Source organism: Rhipicephalus sanguineus, chromosome 8 (assembly GCF_013339695.2).
Source record: "Rhipicephalus sanguineus isolate Rsan-2018 chromosome 8, BIME_Rsan_1.4, whole genome shotgun sequence".
Lineage (NCBI taxonomy): Eukaryota > Metazoa > Arthropoda > Arachnida > Ixodida > Ixodidae > Rhipicephalus > Rhipicephalus sanguineus.
The window spans coordinates 67,297-85,970 of NC_051183.1; positions in this window are offsets into that span (position 1 = coordinate 67,297).

Here is an 18,674-nt window from a genome sequence, read left to right on the forward strand (position 1 = left end):
AGGGGCTTCAACATGACGCGTAAACCGGCGCAATCAGCAGCGAGCCACTTTCGAGGATTGTTGATATGGTGGCGCTATTAGTAACCAGCCTGCAAACGCTCCTTTCCGCGCACAGTAAATGGCATAAATAGCCTGAGTATTCTTTCGTAAAAGTATTCAAAATAAACACAAACCAACATCCGCACGTTTCTAACTGCGCAAATGCTTCTTAGGATTGATGTCGAGTATTGTGAGCGTTGTATAACGCTAATTTGGCGCATCTTTAATTAAACTAATGTGATGCCAACGATCGCAACATTCCAAGATGTCGACGTTCTTGCGGTTAGCCGTCTCGTGCCCAGGTTCTCCTCTAGAGTCAGTATATTAACTCTATGGGCAGCGCTCGGAAAGTTTCAAGTCCTAGAAACCGCCGCAGAGGGCGAAAAAGTCATCCGCGGCGCGTTCCGGCTGCTAACACCGGGAGTGGATCTACTAACCTCTGCATTAGGATCTCATGGGTGCGCCATTCGCTCTATTACACTTTCATATAGGCGACCTCGTCGGGGCCAAATATCAATTCAAAATATTCTTGAAGTAAACCGGAGACCACTTCTTTGTATATTGCTACACCTAAATAAAACAAATTGCAATTTATATCAAGTGGCCTTGCCTCGCCAGGTACCGCGTCATCAATCTTTTGTGGTAATTTTGCTCCAGCTGACTAGTAGTTGTCAGCAGCCTGTCAACATCATACCTTCATTTAAAATATACGGCGGCCAAAGGCAGGTAATGGTTCGCCTTGCATTCGGATGGGTTTCGCGCTGTTTCGTTTAGCTGCAAATATTTCGAGCGCCTGGCGGCCGACACACTCGCTTTCGTTCTGTTTGTTTTGACTCGCTAAAACGCTTTCACAAAGCGCATTCGGAGTTCGCCGGCGACTGCGGTACGCGAAGGCTCTCACCGGGGGCTGGCGGCGGGAGGGTTTTGACTCACAAAGCGTTTCAAGCCCGAGAATATACGGACGGGTGAGTAAAAACCCATTCCTTCAGTTTTTTCACCAATGACCTCGTGTGGGTGTCACAGGGAGGCGACGCACTCCAATATTAAAATTTTCAACGTATCATACTATCGCCGAGAAAACGTGCGTTCCCTGCGGCGTGGCTTCGCGTGGGAGCGAGTTGCTGAGTTATCGTTTGGGAACACAAACCAGGCCGCTGCAATAAAAAAAAGGGCAACTACGTCACCAACGCATCGCCCCATGTATCTTCATAACTATCCCATATATCAGGGCAAAAAACACACGAGTTATAGTTTACCGCAGTCGCATTTGAGAAGCAAGGTTTAGAGGTCTCATTTCTCCACGTTGTCAGTTTAGGTTATCTTTTACTACACATTTAGTGCAACAAAAGCTTCACATAATTATGAGTGTACTTTCACTTTAGTGTGATAAGTAAACCGTCACTATAATCAGAAATATTCTTTTTTTCTCTCTTAGCCTCCTGGCCTGACAAGGAAACAGCAGTGTGCAATGGGCAAGGCACCTGCGACATGACACCCCTTGTAAAAAAGCTAGCCCGAGTGATACAACATGCATTATAAGATACGTTTATATATGTATAACAAACTGCTCGTTTCTGGTCACTGTGTTTATAAGTTTACTTCCGCAAAATTTCATATTCATCGAATATGCTTATCAATATCCATAGTGATGTCATTACTTGTTCATTCAGGACTACCATGCAACGACAGAATGACTACCCCCGAATGTCTACTCTGCCAGCGCCGGTGAAACATGTGAACGTCTGCTACAAGAGGTCATCTTGACTTCATGATTGCAATGCTGTATTTGTGAATGCTTTACCAGGTATCTCATGGAGGGGTGTTTACAATCTTTGACAAGCATTAGCTGTCTACTGTGTCATGCAATCTTTACTGAAAGCGTTGAAATTGAACACTAGCTCCGTGCTTTGGTTACATTACGTGGTACTGCTGAGTTCAACGACGCAGTTTTTATTCCCAGTCATGATGGTCACATTTCAATGGGGGCGAAATGCAAGGACACTCGTGTGTGCTTAGATTTGTGTCCGAACTGTCAGGGAAAGACGGAAGCTTGAAGAGACGAAAAATTTGTGAACACGAGGTGTCGCTGAAGCAAATGTTTATACAAGCAGACTTCTCTTCAAGGTTACAACTGCGTTTCTTTAAACCCTAGGTAGTCGAACCAATCTAAGCTGCCCAGTACTGTATGACTCATAATCATATCATGGATTGCATGTGAATGATTAGAAATTATAAATTTAAAGATAAACACACTCGACAAAAAGCCTGTCTGGCTGGATAAGATATAAGAATAGGATTACTCTCGAGCCACGTTTTAGTCTTTAGTTTTTTTAATTAAAAAAAAACTAAGAGACCGAACGGGTCTCTTAGTAAACTACATTACAAAACGAACATCACGGCAGTGAGGGGAATTAACAGTCTTTCCGACATTTAGTTGTGCCTTGTGAGACAGTTTGCAAGCTATGTTAAAAACTGTTTTGCATTAATTAACTGTGTTTATAAAATAGAATTTTACAAAAAGATACGCCAAAGCTTTACAATGCTGTGCTCAATTACATTAGAATTTGCACATATGTTCAATGGGCTCCTTCGAAATGTTTACCGCTAATAAACTAATTGTAAATGTGACTAGCACTTCTTTCAGCACAACTTCACCAAACACGTTTACGTTGTCGTGATGAGTGAGATTGTGTTCATTGAATATGGTAGTTTCTTTTCATATAACAGAGAAACCTCCAAAATTTGTTTGAGCACACCAACTTCTGCTGTTTGATTAATTAACATGCCACAGTTATCGTGCCTACCCCTATGAAGTGAAAGTTTGTGCACTAATGTCACGAAAAAAGCCTAGGAAATCGAAGAGGTAATTAAACATAAATGAACTTGACTTATCCACAGCCACACGTCAAGATTTCGCGTATTTCAAGCCGGGCTTGCGAAAGTAGGAGGGAGAATACATACTTTAGCTTCCAAGCACAAATATTTGAAAAAGTAAATGACGCAACAAATATGCAATATATATATGACATTTATTTATCCAGCATTAGCACAGCTTCACATCATTCCCCACCAGTTGATTACGTCAGTCTTTGCTTGCAATAGAGTGCTCAAGTTCTATCGACATGTCTATGTGATAAAGAGATTGTGCTATGGCACAGCAGTTGATTAGTCTTCTGTGCGAGCATCAACAAACATGTACAATGCATACCTAACGCTTATTTTCTTAGAATTGTGCTTCTTGAATCTGTAAGCACTCGCCTTATATCTGTGTTCTTTAGCATTCATCTTCGCGGCATACTCAGCATTCCGATTACTACTGGCGCCAGGAAATTCTAGCTGTAAAAACTGCGTAACTGAACTATAACGAGGAACAACCAAGCCTGAAATATTTTCTTTCACCTATCACCTGAACATATAATACGTATGGTATGGCCTCACGATCGAAAAACAAAAAATCGTGCCTGCTCTGTAGACAGAACGCAATATTGCTTATTTGTAGTGCATTCAAAGTTATATGGCAGACCGAGAAACATGCAGAACAGTACGCATCCGTAAATGTTTACGTAACAAATTTAGCAAAACTACATTGCTCTCACTGCGCCGACTATCTGGCGGCCTAGCGCACGTTTGTTTCTGATTCTACACCATCAACACAACATGGCATGCGCCGCATAGCTAGCGGCAGGCTAAGATCCTTGTCCTAAAGCTACGCTGTTAAACTCTGAAGCCGCAACACAATGAGAGCAACGTGCTTTCAGCAATCTCGGTGTTCAGTTCACATATATGTCAGCTTTCAGATTCATTACACACGTGCCGGTTGAAAGCTTTCGATGTGTATGAGTGACTTGTTTTGCTTGGACCTGACTGTATACATTGCTTGTACCAACTTGGGCACTCAGAATAAACGATGCAAACCTTACTTGATTGACGTTATTTTGCCAGTCGAGGCCATAGTGGTCACCTTGCAATAACTACTACAGACGCGAGACGCGATTCAGCAACCACAAAAGGAGCAAGAAGCGCAGTAGTGCGACCAGCGCAAGAAGCGCCATCTCGCCTCGCCCTATTGCAGTTCAGTACGCCGCCGCGACCCTTATTTCCGTACTACAGTCAAAGGTACAGTTCCCGCTCTCTAAAGTGGTGTAGATGTTCTCCGCCAGGGGTCTCACAACGCTGGCATCATGACCCCCGCCAGTTTGAAGTTGCGACCGGTGGGAAGCTTTTGGCGTAAGTCAGTGATCTCATAGATACCGCTGCCTTGACGTTTGCTACGCAGACTAAAAGCAGTTCAATGAGAATGCTAATATTATTCATAGCGTGCGCGCGACTTCTATGTCAGCAGCGGAATGTAGAACGGTGTCTTCGTAAACCAATAGGACAAGGAGGTGAGGTGGTGAGGAAAGTACGCTATTTCTGTACTAGTTCACGGCTCGGCTCAGCATCTCTAGGTTCATCGCTGATGCGATACAGTGTACCATTGACAGTGTACCTATTCCGCATTGAAGAATGTCTTTTTTTTTTTTGCACCGAAGAACACTATGGCCTCTACAAAGATCCTTCAACGCTACGAGTTCCAGATGGGCATGCGCCAGTGGACGTGTCAGTGTTCTTAAGATGCACCGGTAAGTCTTGGGTGCTAGCATTTTCAGACGGTGCCGTTGCGCCCGTGCTACGAAAACCAATGCGCCGTTATTTCAGGAAATGCAGCTTCAATGATCCGTGAGCAGCTTCCCAACTTTACGATAGGAATAATTAGGTTGATGTCAGGTTCATAAGAGCTCCAGTGACGTCAAAACCTTATTTAAGCTTCAGACTGATTTCGTCCATTATAGACAAATCGCACGATTTGAGTATTCGCCATCAGCGTGAGCGTTAGTGCAACCGGCTAAGCACGTACTTCGACAAGTATATCACAAGAAATGACCCACCTTTGAGGCGCGTTGACCCACAGAGCTAAATGCGGTCGTGGAACCATGTATCGTAGGAAGTAGTAGTTTACAATGTCCTTGTATTCTTTGAGTCCAAGACCGATTGGGAGGAGGTCCATGCCCAGTTTAGCGCATTCCTTTAGGGATTCTGGAAAGTTCCTTCCAACACTCCTCACGCAGACTGGACGCAGTGCTGACTGAGGCGCGCTCCCATCTTCTGTTCAGCCGTAGAATTAAGAAAAACAAAAAGAAAAATAGCAAAGATTACCGCATTATCACATATTTTAAAATATTGACGGTAATAGTTAACAACAAGCATGGTGTGTACTTGCCGCAATCGAAACCATAAGTTACACGTGGCTTGGTTTTCCAGCCTGAACCAGAAAAAAAAAAGCTATGATTGAGGCTACAAGCAGTTGCGTAAGTTCAACCAAGGTCTTTTACACATAAACGTTGTCATAATCTTTACGTAACATTCCTTAACATTTACGGGACATATCTTGAGCTATTCAGCGGTCTCAGTTGCCGAGAAATTCAACCCGAGAAAATGGAGGCCCCGTTCGGGAAAACAAAAATTGAAGTTACGTAGAAGAACGATGCGCGACGATTGTTTATGCAAGTATAAAAGCCGAAAGCTGCTGGAAAGCTATTCTTGTAAATTGAAGGTACTGGCTTGAAGACATTTTTAGGTAAAAGCTACCATTCGATGCATAATGCTTTTACAGAACAAAGACGCTGATGAGCACATCTGTATCGTCTATATATATATATATATATATATATATATATATATATTATATATATATATATATATATATATATATATATATATATATATATATATACGTCATTGCGCACTTTCTTTTTGTGACAAAAGCGGCGGCGAATCCCGGCAGCGCGGTCGCATATCGATGAGGCCTGTGTACTTAGATATTGGTGCACGTTGAAGAATACCACATGGTAAAAATTGCCGTAGCACTTCCCTATGGCATCCCTCATAATCATACCATTGTGTCGGGACGCAAAACCCCAACTATTATTAATATTATAGAGGCGGCGGGAAAGGCGGCCGAGAGCTGTTCCTTTCGAGCATGTACTTCTCGTTGTTCGACTCATCGAGATCTATCATTTGGTGGGCTTTATCAATTCTTTTTTAAATTGTGAAGCCACCTAACAATACATAGTGACGGTTTGGTCACATACATGCACGGATCACAAGGATGCAAATCATGAGTAAAGTCATGGCCTCCGAGATTGAAACCCGCCTGCGCTCAACCTCGGAGGGCATGGTAAAGTCTTCGAAGTAGACCACGTCTTAGAAACAACCTTCATGTGGAAAGGTTTACTGATTGAAACAATAACCTTTACAGCGTTGCTTGAAGAGGATGGATCTTGGCCGAAGGGGTCCCGTATTTTGGTGCATACGAGTGTAATGGCTCAGGGAGTCAAATTCATAACCAGTGAGAAATGTCACTCACTGGTGGCGTTTCATAAAATTGGCACTGCGTGCGTGAGAGGTTTTACCACTGCACTTATTTTGTCTACTTACAGATGTAGCCAAGCTTCATAGAGCAATTTAATTGCGTCCCGTAGCCGGTACCGATGAAGTTGAATGCGCGGCACAATTTCATGTACGAGTCCCTGAAACAAAATAAACAAAAAAAAACGGAGAGGGAGAAGAGCCAGAAGCGCTTCAGCAATTGCACAAAAATACTCTTCATCCCCGTACGCCTGTACACTCGAACGCCGCACCGGGACCTCAGTGCTGATTGTGTACAAGTGACCAACAAAACAGCAAGTGGTATATAATAGGTATGTACAGACGCCCAAATTTTTAACTAGCGCGCGTCTGAATGACGGTGTCAAAAAGAGCGATGTAGTTCATTTTAAAAAATTTTAGATGCATCTCTTGACTGCACATCACGCATATGCTAACCGAAAGCCTTTACTCGAAAGAAATCGCGCATCACGTCTAAAATTTTTATTGCAATGAAATAAGGGGCTCATAACGTCGACATTAGCGAGAGGATTTTGTACGCGAAAAGGATATTCTGGAACAATCAAAACCTTTTCGTGCTCACAAGGACTGTTTCGAGCATTCTTTTTTCCCCCGAGAACTGTGAGAGACTGGAATAATCTTACCAGCTACATTGTTCAAATAGATTCTCTGTCAGTGTTTTCATCTCGTCTAGCTGGCTGAAACATAATTTATTTCATTTCTTCAGTTCTTTTTTTTTCTTCGTGTAATAATATATTCATTGTGATTACCTGTTTGATGTTTGCCTTGTCTGTTTTTTTTTATTTCAGTTTAATTTAAAGGGGTCATGAACCACTTTTCCAAGTAATGATCTAATGACCTTAGTATCGGAGTTTACTGCCTCCCGAATCGATTGCCGCAAAAATTTCTCGAATCCGTCAAGAATCAGCGGAGTTACGGGGGTTTGGCGCACGCTCCCAGCGCTTTCTCTCTTTTCTCGTGCCGACGAGCGCACTCGAAGCTAGACAGGGAGGGATGACACGGGGGAAAGAAGTTACGTCAGTGCGCGTCATGAAACGCGATCGCTCTCCCGCTGTGATTCGCTTGCGCGAGTGCGGCTACCGTGTACTGAGGAGTGCGGCGATGGCAAGTGGCGGCACCCCGCGGCAAGAAGCGCATCTGATCCGAACGCCGCTCTCGATTCACGTCGGCTATCGGCCAATAAGCATGCTATGTCTCTTGCGACGTAAACTGACAGACGCCCCGCCCACCGACGAGAGTGAGAACCGGCCTCTGTTTGAAAAGAGGGCGCCTGGGGAAACGGCAACTTCGCGCTCCGCTTGTGGCCTTTACGCGACGCGCACGACTGTAGTATTTGGCAGAGCAGTTCATAGCCGTGTCAGCTTTCCGCAGGATGTGTTTTTTCAACGAGCCCAAGGGGTGCTTCATGACCCCTTTAAGCAGAGTTTGTAGTACTTCTAGCATTCCCTTTGCCGTATAATATTCCGCTCCTACATATCTCCGCGATTTTTTTAGCTCTGCAGGTAACTATAGCTCTGCAGTAACTATAGATACATTATGTTTGCCATGATCGCTTTATTATTGCGAAATGAAATATATGACACTCTCTGCGGGTTTTTTCCGTCGCCGTCGGCGTCACGTTCCCTGTAAGTATGTAGCGCGCTCATCTGGGCGGTGAACAAACCAGATAACGCGCGACCGCAAGAGAAGAAAAAAAAAAAAAGCTGCAGGCCTGCGCGGAAACGAAGCACAGTCACAGCGTAACCTTAAGGAGCGGCCTTCTTAGAAAAAATTGTAAAAGCTTGGGGCAACTAGTGCAAGTACAGGTGGTAACACTCACTGCATCGTGATTCTAATAATTTCACCAAGTGGGGCAGCACCCACTACGCCATAATAGCTACGCTATTGTAAGGTGTAAATTTGTGTAGCTGCACGTCTGGCTCCTCGAGAGATGAAATGATGTTGGTGCTGGGGCTGCTCGTGATGATGATTTTCGGCACACCCATTTTTATTGAGGGTGAAGTGGTGGAGATGCTTGTGGTCAGCAAGCATCTGTTCAGAAATGGTTAGGTGTGCTTTGTGATCGGAAAAATACGTCGCGAAGAACGTGCACCTTAACAATATGGCCACTTTGTGGTTCGTAAGTACATAGTCCAAACAAGACCCGGCGATCGATGAGCTGCCATTTGTATTGAACGTAGAGGTCGTGCCGAGGTTCACTTGCACGCGGCCTGTGAACGAGGCGTTCTGGGGATCCTTTGTGTTGACGTTGAAATCCCCTTAACAATCAGAAGGAAAGCAGATTACTTTTAAGGGCTCGTTTTTCTTTGTTAGACACAATATTAATGAGAACTAACAGACAGCAATGCCAAGGAAAGTATAGGGGGTGTTATTTGTAGTAATTATAACATAAATGTGAAGGAAGTAAAGTGGACGAAAAGATAACTTGCCGGTCCCTACCGGCCCTGCCGGCAGGGACCGTCGGCAAGTTATCTTTTCGTCAGGGCCATTCGGTCCCTGCCGGTGGCAAGTTATCTTTTCGTCCAGTTTACTTTCTTCGCATTTATGTACTAATTACTACAAATAACACCCCCTATACTTTCCTTGGCATTGCTGTCTGTTAGTTCTCATTAATATTGTGTCTAACAAAGAAAAACGAGCCCTTAAAAGTAATCTGCTTTCCTTCATTCATAGCAAGGGTCTCGTTCTGGCAGACTTGATGCCTTCAGATAGTATGGGAGGGATTATTGGTCAGCTGCCTGCTCGTAAATAGATCACGTGCTACGTGACGCCAGAAAGGCAGAAAAAGAGTGTTCCACACTCGCCGCCATGGCTGCGATCGACGCTGACTAACACTCCTAAGTTTAAATCCACATATATACCCTATAAAGTGGACGGGGAGATGACCGCCGCCGTAGCTCAGTGGTAGAGCATCGGACGCGTTATTCGAAGGTCGCAGGTTCGGTCCCTGCCGGCGGCAAGTTATCTTTCCGTCCACTTTACTTTCTCCACATTTATGTTCTAATTACTACAAATAGCACCCACTATACTTAACAATCAGAGGAATATCCTGTTGATGATTGAAGGTCTGGGTCAAGAAGTCAACACTTTGGCTGTGCTGTGCACCTGACGACTCCAGGAGACTCTATGGCGGCGCACCTCGCCTGTCGCGTGACGCATGAAATGATAAGATGAAAGAATTTACGAGCCTGTGCTTCATAATTATGATGACGCAGATGATACAGAAGACTTTCTCGTAATGATGATTCTGACAACAATGTAAGCGTTTACGATGGCCTCTAAGAAGGCCGCTCCTCAAGGTTACGCTGTGACTGTGCTGCGTATTGACCACGGTGTAAGAAAAGTGGTTTTCATACACCATGGTTCCACACAGCACATAGCGTTTCCATGTGCGTTTCCATGTGCGTTTCCGTATGCTGTTTAACAAGTTCACACTTTACAATGGGTACTGCCAGACAGTGGGTACTGCCAGACTTGGCGAAGTTATTAGAAATGTGGCGTAGTGGGTACCTCCCACTTTCACTACTTGCCCCAAGCGTTTACAATGGTCAATAAGAAACACGCCACGGTGGTCTAGTGGTTATGGTGCTCGACTGCTGACCCACAGGTCACGGGATCGAATCCCGGCCGCGGCTGCCACATTTTCGATAGGGGCGAAAATGCTTGAGGCCCGCGTGCTTAGATTTAGATGCACGTTAGAGAACCCCACGTGGTCGAAACTTCCGGAGCCCTCCACTACGGCGTCTATCACAATCAACATAGCGGTTTTTGGACGTTGAACCCCAACAATTATTATTATTAAAGTAGCTCCGGATCGCAGACCGCATCTTGGCACTACTGAGCAGTACCCGAGTCGCGAGCGCTTCATCGGAATAATTCCATCAGGACAAAATATCTAAACACAAGCAGCCGCGGCCAGCAAGGCATGCTAAGGTACCACGACAAAACAAGGTGAACAGGAAGTTCTCGAGGGTGTGTTTCCGGTGAACGCACAAAGTTGCCAGAGAACGGCAAGCGCTGGCGAAACCGTCTATAGTCAATCCTAAGCTGATAAACAGGACGAAGAGAGCGCGCGGCGGCCGAGTTATTGCGTTGTACGCGCTAGGTGCCTTGGTTTTCTGGACAAAAGAACCGGCAGAACGGAGAGCTTAAACCACTCTGCTGTTAAAAGTGGTCATCGCCATCGGCATCGGTAGTGTCAACACGAGTGGTGTAAGAAATCATAAACATGCGATGACGTCATCCTGTGACATCACATGGTCGCTTCGTTAAATGGGGGCTGGTCGATCACTGAGGTGCTTCAAACCCCGCGAGGTGCAGAAAGCCTCCTCCGATCCCGAAGGCAGTGCAAAATCACGTTGGGCGAGGAAAGATTTGGGGCGGGATCAACACATTCGACGGAGGAAAGAAAAATTATGTGGTTAATGTAGCGCTAATATAGTTCATGTCAAGGGCGGTAATTCGGGCTAGTTGGTTGTTGATGATAGTAAAAAAACATGACAGATCCCTGCGTCCTAGGAATCTGTATAACACGAAAGCGAAACGTGGCTTCACAGAAGAAGTTGAGTATTTCTTGCGCAATGATCCATGAAAGCTTGTACAATGTCTACTGATGTTTGGCAGCTATAGCTACGTTTCACGTGGATGCACCCACGTTGATGCCTAGTGGCACCTCACCATCGCGATACTAACGCGCATGATCATGATTTAATCGTTGTGGTAGCTGGAGTTGTTAACATATACCTGGACACAGCATATCGTGAATTCCGCCCGCGTCCCGCCCGTCATCGCACACCACTACGTTTGCTGCTTCATGATTTCTTACACCAGCTTCAGACTGGAACGACCGACCCTACGACATCGTCACTATTGTCTCATGGTCTTCTTCAAGGATATCAAATCACTGTATTGAAGCCGTTCAAAATCGGGCCAACCGATTCATTCATTGCTCATATTCATATGGCATTAGTATTTCAGGTTCGAAAGCTGAAAACGGCCTATCGCTCCTTCATTATCAACGCCACATTGCTAGCCTTGCCTTTTATCTTCAGTAAAATTTTTGTTGGGCCTAGTTGGTACATAGCATTTAGGAAGAGAACTTCAGCGCAAATGAAGACGGACCACGAAGACAAGAAAGACAAGGACTGGCGCTTACTAACAACTGCTTTATTCTTCTCACAGCATCGCATATATATGCCACAACCACAATCATTGCATGCGCACGCGTAGCTTCGTATTGCATACGTAACAACAGAGATATTTAAACAAGATACGCCACACCCACAACCCTTGCATGCGCACGCGTAGCGTCGTGTTGCAACCGTAAAAACACAGATGTCTAACTAAAATGCGCACGCATAAATTCATATTCTGATGAGTACAAAGAAATAGAGGTGCCACTGATACAATCAGCTCCCCTTTTTTGTTACGTATGCAATACGAAGCTACGCGTGCGCATGCAATGATTGTGGTTGTGGCATATCTATGCGATGCTGTGAGAAGAATAAAGCAGTTGTTAGTAAGCGCCAGTCCTTGTCTTTCTTGTCTTCGTGGTCCGTCTTCATTTGCGCTGAAGTTCTGTTCCTAATTGCCTTTTATCACAAATACGTTCAGTGTTCTCTTTATCAAGCTCCCGTATACCCGAACCCCAGCATGCATTTCCCACCGCACTAGTCATCCACTTCAAGTTGCGAGCCTGCCGTCGCACAGGAATGCGTTTTTTGCTTCATTATTTCGTACACCGGCCTCAGACTGGAACGACATACCTTACGACATCGTCACTATTGCCTCATCATCTCCTTTCTAAGAACGCATCACTGATCTTCTGCGATGTTAATGAATCTTCGCTGTATTTTTTTGTAATCTCACCCCTCATGTAACACCCCCTGAATGGGTGCCTTTAAGGAAATGAAGCTGAACTTAACTGAACACAAGGGCAAACGATGCAGGTCGGAGTTCCTGGGTAGATCTTGGTGTAGTTCCAAGTCGCGCTAAATCATGCGCTAATGTCGGTCTTGTGTAGGCCCTGGTGTAATTATATATCCCGCGCTTAATGCAGGTCCACTACCGTGACACCAGAAGAAGTGCGTAGGATGGGCAACACAGCCCTTTCCTTGAGAATCGCGCGATTGCCGAGGCGGTGGCGCCCTCTCTTGCGCGGCCAGGGTATCAGTTGTAGGCCTCAGAAGGGCTTTTCGCAATTTCGGGCAAACTAGTGCTATTAATTCTTGGTTAATTTTGCAGTTCTTATAATTTTAGACCTTCTAGGTTTATACTGCGCTGATTTTGAGCATTGTTAGCCTTGTTTTAGGCCTGCATCGACTGTATTGGCCACTGTGGGAGCATGCGACATAAGACGATGGACGAGAAGCGAGGCCCCTGAAGTGCCGTGTGCTTAAAAGAAGAATATCGTTTCCGCCTTCCGTTTGTCTTAGGCAATTGCATAGGGGACCGTGTAACTTTTGGGTGTTGTTACCACTGACTTGTGTTCCTTTTGCCCCTTCTGGTTAGACGAAACCGTTAGTACGCAATACGTACTAATTACTAGGGGTGTGCGAATATTCGAAAGTTTCGAATATTCGTCGAATATTACATTCGAAATATTCGTATTCGATTCGAAAATCGTGTATTCGAAAAGTTTCGAATAATCGATAACTTCGATTATTCGAAAAATTCAAATATGCGATTCGATTATCATGCATAAAATAACTCGTCTTCCACATTTCTGCGGCGTTCATATAGCTAAAACGTTGCCGAGAGGAGCGATAAACGTCGTAACTACACGGAGGCACGATATCTGCCTGCGACGAGCGCCCCAATACGTATGATTTATTGCTGGTGCATCTCCAACGTGCAGCGCTGTTGGCGATCCTGTAACCGTACATTTTCAATATTATGCGGCCGTAACGTGCCGCACTACCACTCGTTCGCTATGCGGGACCACTTCTGAAGAAAGACAGTGACCCATGTGACTGGTGGCGGACTGTAGGCACCTTCAGATACCCCAGTCTGCCAAAGCTTTGCCCCATGTACCTCCCTATACCAGCCACTTCTGTTCCAAGCGAGCGTGCCTTTTCAGTGGCAGGGGGGGGGGGTGTCCCTGTTAGAAGGGAGCGCCTGCTGCCTGATCGTGTGGAGCAACTCATATTTCTTCATGATAGCATCTAGTCATTACTTTCATTGTGCCGTGATATTTGCTTGTGTTGTGATGTGCATTGTGCTAGCCTGGACATTGTGTTCTGGAGATAGCAGTGTATGTTGTGTTGCCAGTCCGGCTGTTCATGTTTTTTTTTTAAATAGCTACATGTTAAATACAATATTGTTACTGTGGAGGCATTTTTCCTTTGATATTCGATATTCGATTCGATATTCGAAGGTGGATATTCGTATTCGATTCGTATTCGAAAAATTTGATATTCGCACACCCCTACTAATTACTTACCCTCTGGTCACACTGACCGCATCCCAAATAAAATCCGGATCGGGACTTGGCATCGGGTGAGACGAGTAAAGCGTCTTGCCACTCAACAACGAACGGTTGCGCTTTGCGCAGAATTCCGATCCGGCCGTCTTGTTGAACGTGCGACGACCAGCAGAGCAGTTCTTGTAGCTGTAGGAATTGGGCGCACCTAAAGGTGGAAAGTAAAGCAGGAAAAAAATACACTTCTGTACAAGATAGGAGGTAAACATAAAATTATAACAGTGAGATTGTTGCCTATTTGTTGCTGTATCAGCACAGATACAAATTTGCCACATCGGGGTTTTCCACAGCCTCTGCTCTACTGAAACTCACTTCAATAATTTCGTTCCTTCAATTCTTTTCCTTTATTTGCAAATCCTCGTATTATTCGGGCACGCTGCAGCACGGTCTCGCCTTTAAGGCATACCGCCGGTTTCGTCCCAATGCTGCAAGTTACACTTCTGCGGCAGGCGATAACCACGTGATCCGGATGATGATGGTGATAAGAACTTTACTCCGACAACTAAAGAGGGCCCCTACTCCCTGTACCCGGTACACCAGCCTAGGTGACGGGTGTCGGTACCTCTGCGATTAAAAGCAAGCAAAGAGGTCTTTACTCTTCGCGCCTTCATTCGCCAGGAAGATGGTTTGTTGCTGTGAAGATGAGCTGCACGCGTGACGTCACCACACTCGTGGCTAGGTGGCCCATTTAGAATAGCGTGAGGGTACTTAAGACACCAGTGACATTTTTTCTTTCCTTTCAAGCGAAGCTTATGATTTACATATTTCGGTGGCGGCGTTGTCGTATGTGAACCAGACGGCGCCTTCGCATACGACGGAATGAATTGATTCTTTAAGGGTACCGAAATGCGGCCTTCGAAAGTGCGCCGGTCGCATGCGTATTTGTAGGCGCCGATGTCCAATAACTGACGCTCTCTCGATCGTGGGCTTGTCGGCGATCAGCTGTTTCTGACATGGCAATCTGATCTTTTATCGATGATGCTTGTTATTGCCCGTTGTCATCTTTCATTTTTGCCTGGATATGAACGCATGACCTCACGTTCCGGCGCCGGCGCCCAAACGTCAGTCATTCGGCACGATACCAACTGCGTGTATGCAATTGGCATCATTCCTACGCAAAGAAAGAAAGAAAGGAAGAAAGAAAGAAGGAAAGAAAGTCCGCATGTAGGTAAGGCATGCACTAACGAATCTGCGCTTGCCCCCATTCTCCCGATAAGAGAAGGGTTCCTGCAAACTTTTAGCTAGCATGACAGGTATCACATAATGTAGACGATCTAAACCACGTTGTGACGTCACCCACTATTCGCTGTTTCCGTGGCACAACACATTATCGTCACTACACTAAAATGCCACAGAACGTGTCTCCGAGTAGACTAACATCCGAGTACATTAAGGAGCACATTACATTTAGAAGAATACTTTGTGTGGGGAAGGAGGGAGGGGAGGGTTATGTCGTAGGCAAAGAGAAGGGGAGGGGAGGGAGGGGTGTTCTTTGTGGCATCGACAATACTTTAATAAAATACAACGTTTATTTTGCGAATGCTACACTTTATTACAAAGCGATAGATGAAAAGCTAGATATTGAATGAATGAAATTTAAAAAGCGCATATAATCGGCAAACGTGACCGAGTTATAGGCTTAAAGAGCTGATACTCTAGCAGTACTCAACGCCTCCGGACAAATGACTCCCCCTTCCATTTGTAGAAAACGTAGATATTGCGTTTAAAAAATTAAGGCAAGTATCGCACTGGGGGTGTAAGACTGAAGGAAGCACAGAGCTGGGCAGCCTTCGTTGTTTCTCTTGTTTTCTTTCTTTCTTCCTCGCTTTCTTTCGTTTTCTGTTTTTTCCGCTTTTTTTCTGTATTTCTTTCTCTATTTATTTCTATTTATTTCTTCCTCTCTCTTTATCTACTTCTTTCTCTTTCTTTCGCTTTCTAGTTTACTTCCTATTTTCTCCCTTTCTTTCTCTCTCGCTTTATTTCTAGCTTGCTTCCTCTTTTTTTTATATTTTTATACGTAGTTTTGCCTGCGTCACGCCAAGCGACGACAGAATAGGACAGCATTCGACAGCCCGGGCCCCTAAAGTGCTCCGCACTTATCACCATCAAGGCGCTCGAAGAACAAGAGCAAAAAAGGCCTCCTTGGCTCGAGCGCGCGCTCAGTATGCTACAGATGGGTATGCTATTCGTGCTTTTGCCTGCGTTACGCCAACCTACGACAACATACGATGACAGCATACGACATACCGGGTCGCTAAAGTGCTTCGCACTTAAAATGGCTGGCTCTCCCGTAAGACTGAGTCAGGGGCGTAGCCAGGCATTTTTTTCGGGTGGGGGAGATGGAGAGGGGAGGTTCGAACCATACTCTATGTTTGTTCGTGCATGCGTTTCTATGTGTGCGTGTATATATACGCAAGCAAAACTGAAAAATTTCAGGAGGGGTTTGAACCTCCCCATGGCTACGCCCCTGTCGTAGTCGTAAGCATGAAATTTCTACCGGCAAAGCAGATTGCTTGGAGATTATACTAGCCACAATTATGTGCATGTTCGAAAGGGCACACTTCACCAAACAACACCACACTAAACTGCGCGCCCATGCACATGTGCGCCATTGTTTGCTGTCACTGTGCGAGATTTTGCCTAGCACATGCGGCCGATGCGGCCACAACGTGACAGCAGGTTGTTGCGCCGCACGCACCATGGCGCCATCTCTCGAAGAACTAGACAACTCGAGTGAAATCGCGGCCTGTGGCAGTGTGCCATTTACTTACCCACCGCTGGCGTTCACAAGAACACAGGATGGGCGCTGGCGTATCAAAGCGCAAGTGTACGATGCCCCATCTGCCTTTGGAACTTCGCTTTTGCAACAGGTAGATAAGGGTTCGGCGTACAAGAAGTTACAGCTTCAGTAGTAGTGTGAACTAACACTAAAACGCAAGAACTGTAAAGCAATATATTTTCTTACTTGTTTGGACCACTGCCACGGTGTGTAATGCAGTCCTGTAAGACGGGGTCATTGTCAAAGATCACCTTTTTTAAACTTTTGGGCTGATTTTTCGGATGTCTCCTTAAAGTTACCCGGATGATATCCTCTGACTGCACGTAAATTCTTGCCGAGAACCCAGGATGTCTCGTTTGGAGTACTCCGATAACGGTGCTGACATTTAGCTCAAATTGAATTTCTTGAAAACCGCCCAGAATGGAAGGTTAAATCACTTTATGCTCAATACATTAGTACAACTTGTTTGATCTTTTTTTTTCACTCACATTTCGGCGTGTCGCTGCTCTCGCATAAAACTCGATAGGAGTCGCTGCAGTTGCGCGCGAAAACCCACGGCATAACACCGCCAATCCAAACCGTAGTGCATGTCGAATTCCAGTCAATCTCAGTAAAGTTGATTCGAATCACGCCATTCAGTTTGCTGTTTCGAGGAGAGAAATAAAGCATAATGTAAACGGGTACTGTAAACAAGGCAAAAACAGTTGTGAAAGACAACACTCGTACCAGCGGATGGGTATCCAGTCGTTTTCAACGTTAGGAAGAACGGAATATCGTGTGTGTGTGTTATCTATATCAGTTATCTATATCTATCTATGTTATCTATATCTATGTCAGTTATCCATATCAATCCAGGAAAGCAAAAACAGACATCGCATACCTTATACGATAGCTTGCGTGGTATAAACAAGAGAAAGACGAAAAGTTTGTTACAGTTGGCGATATTATTATATCAGAGAAAGCCTGATAAACTTCTTGCAACGGCCATTGTCCAGAAATCACGTGGTGCAGTTCGTGAATAAATGTATTATAACAATCGTTGTCTATGTGGTGGTGCTTAGCTAAGGTTAATCCGCCTTTTTCACGACGCAAGCTTTCAGCACCTCCCCTGGTTCTTGCACTGCCTCCTTGATCGGCGCACCGATCACTGAGGCAGTAGGAAGCGACGATGTCATCTGGTGATGTCATCATGTGACGATGATTTTCTGTATCACTCATGTTGACGCCCCGACGCACGACACCGAGGGTCAAATTTTATGTTTGATAAGGTCATTTAGGGCCATTCTATTAGGGCTTTCGCCCTAAAGGAATGGTTCGGCACGAGACCTACTCTGCCAACTCCCAACCCGTCACTCAAGCGCGTAGAGCAGGTGACATAGACTGCGGAGAGGGCGATAGCTGCGCGCTCCCTCTCTCACTCCCCGGCAAATGAAAAAAAAGTCACAGTTTCGCCGGAAGGGCGAATCAATAAATGCGATGGCAACAAATTGAAATGTCACGCGAAGAACGGCAAGCAGCTCGAAACTTGCAGCGCGCTGCTCAAGCACAATGGACGAACGAAAAGAACACACACAGGACGACCGCGAAATAATAACTCCCATAGCTCGACCCTTAAAGAGCACTGCTCAAGTAGAATGAAGGACGCACGAAACGAGCGCACATGTATACGCCGGACCAGTGCGAACTGAAAACTGTCACAGTTGTCACTTCTTTGTGTTTGAGCAGCGCGCTCCTTTCGCAAAAGCAGCCGCTGGAGCGAGCGAAGTCACCCTTTGCGCTATCTGTAACTTCAACGCAAACTTTGCGGTGAAAGCACAAAACGTACAAAGCACCCCAATCACGAGATATGTCGTACACGGGCGACCACGCCCTGTAGGGCAATGTACAGAGGGTACAGGGAGGCGCGCTCGCATCCCGACGACCTTTACA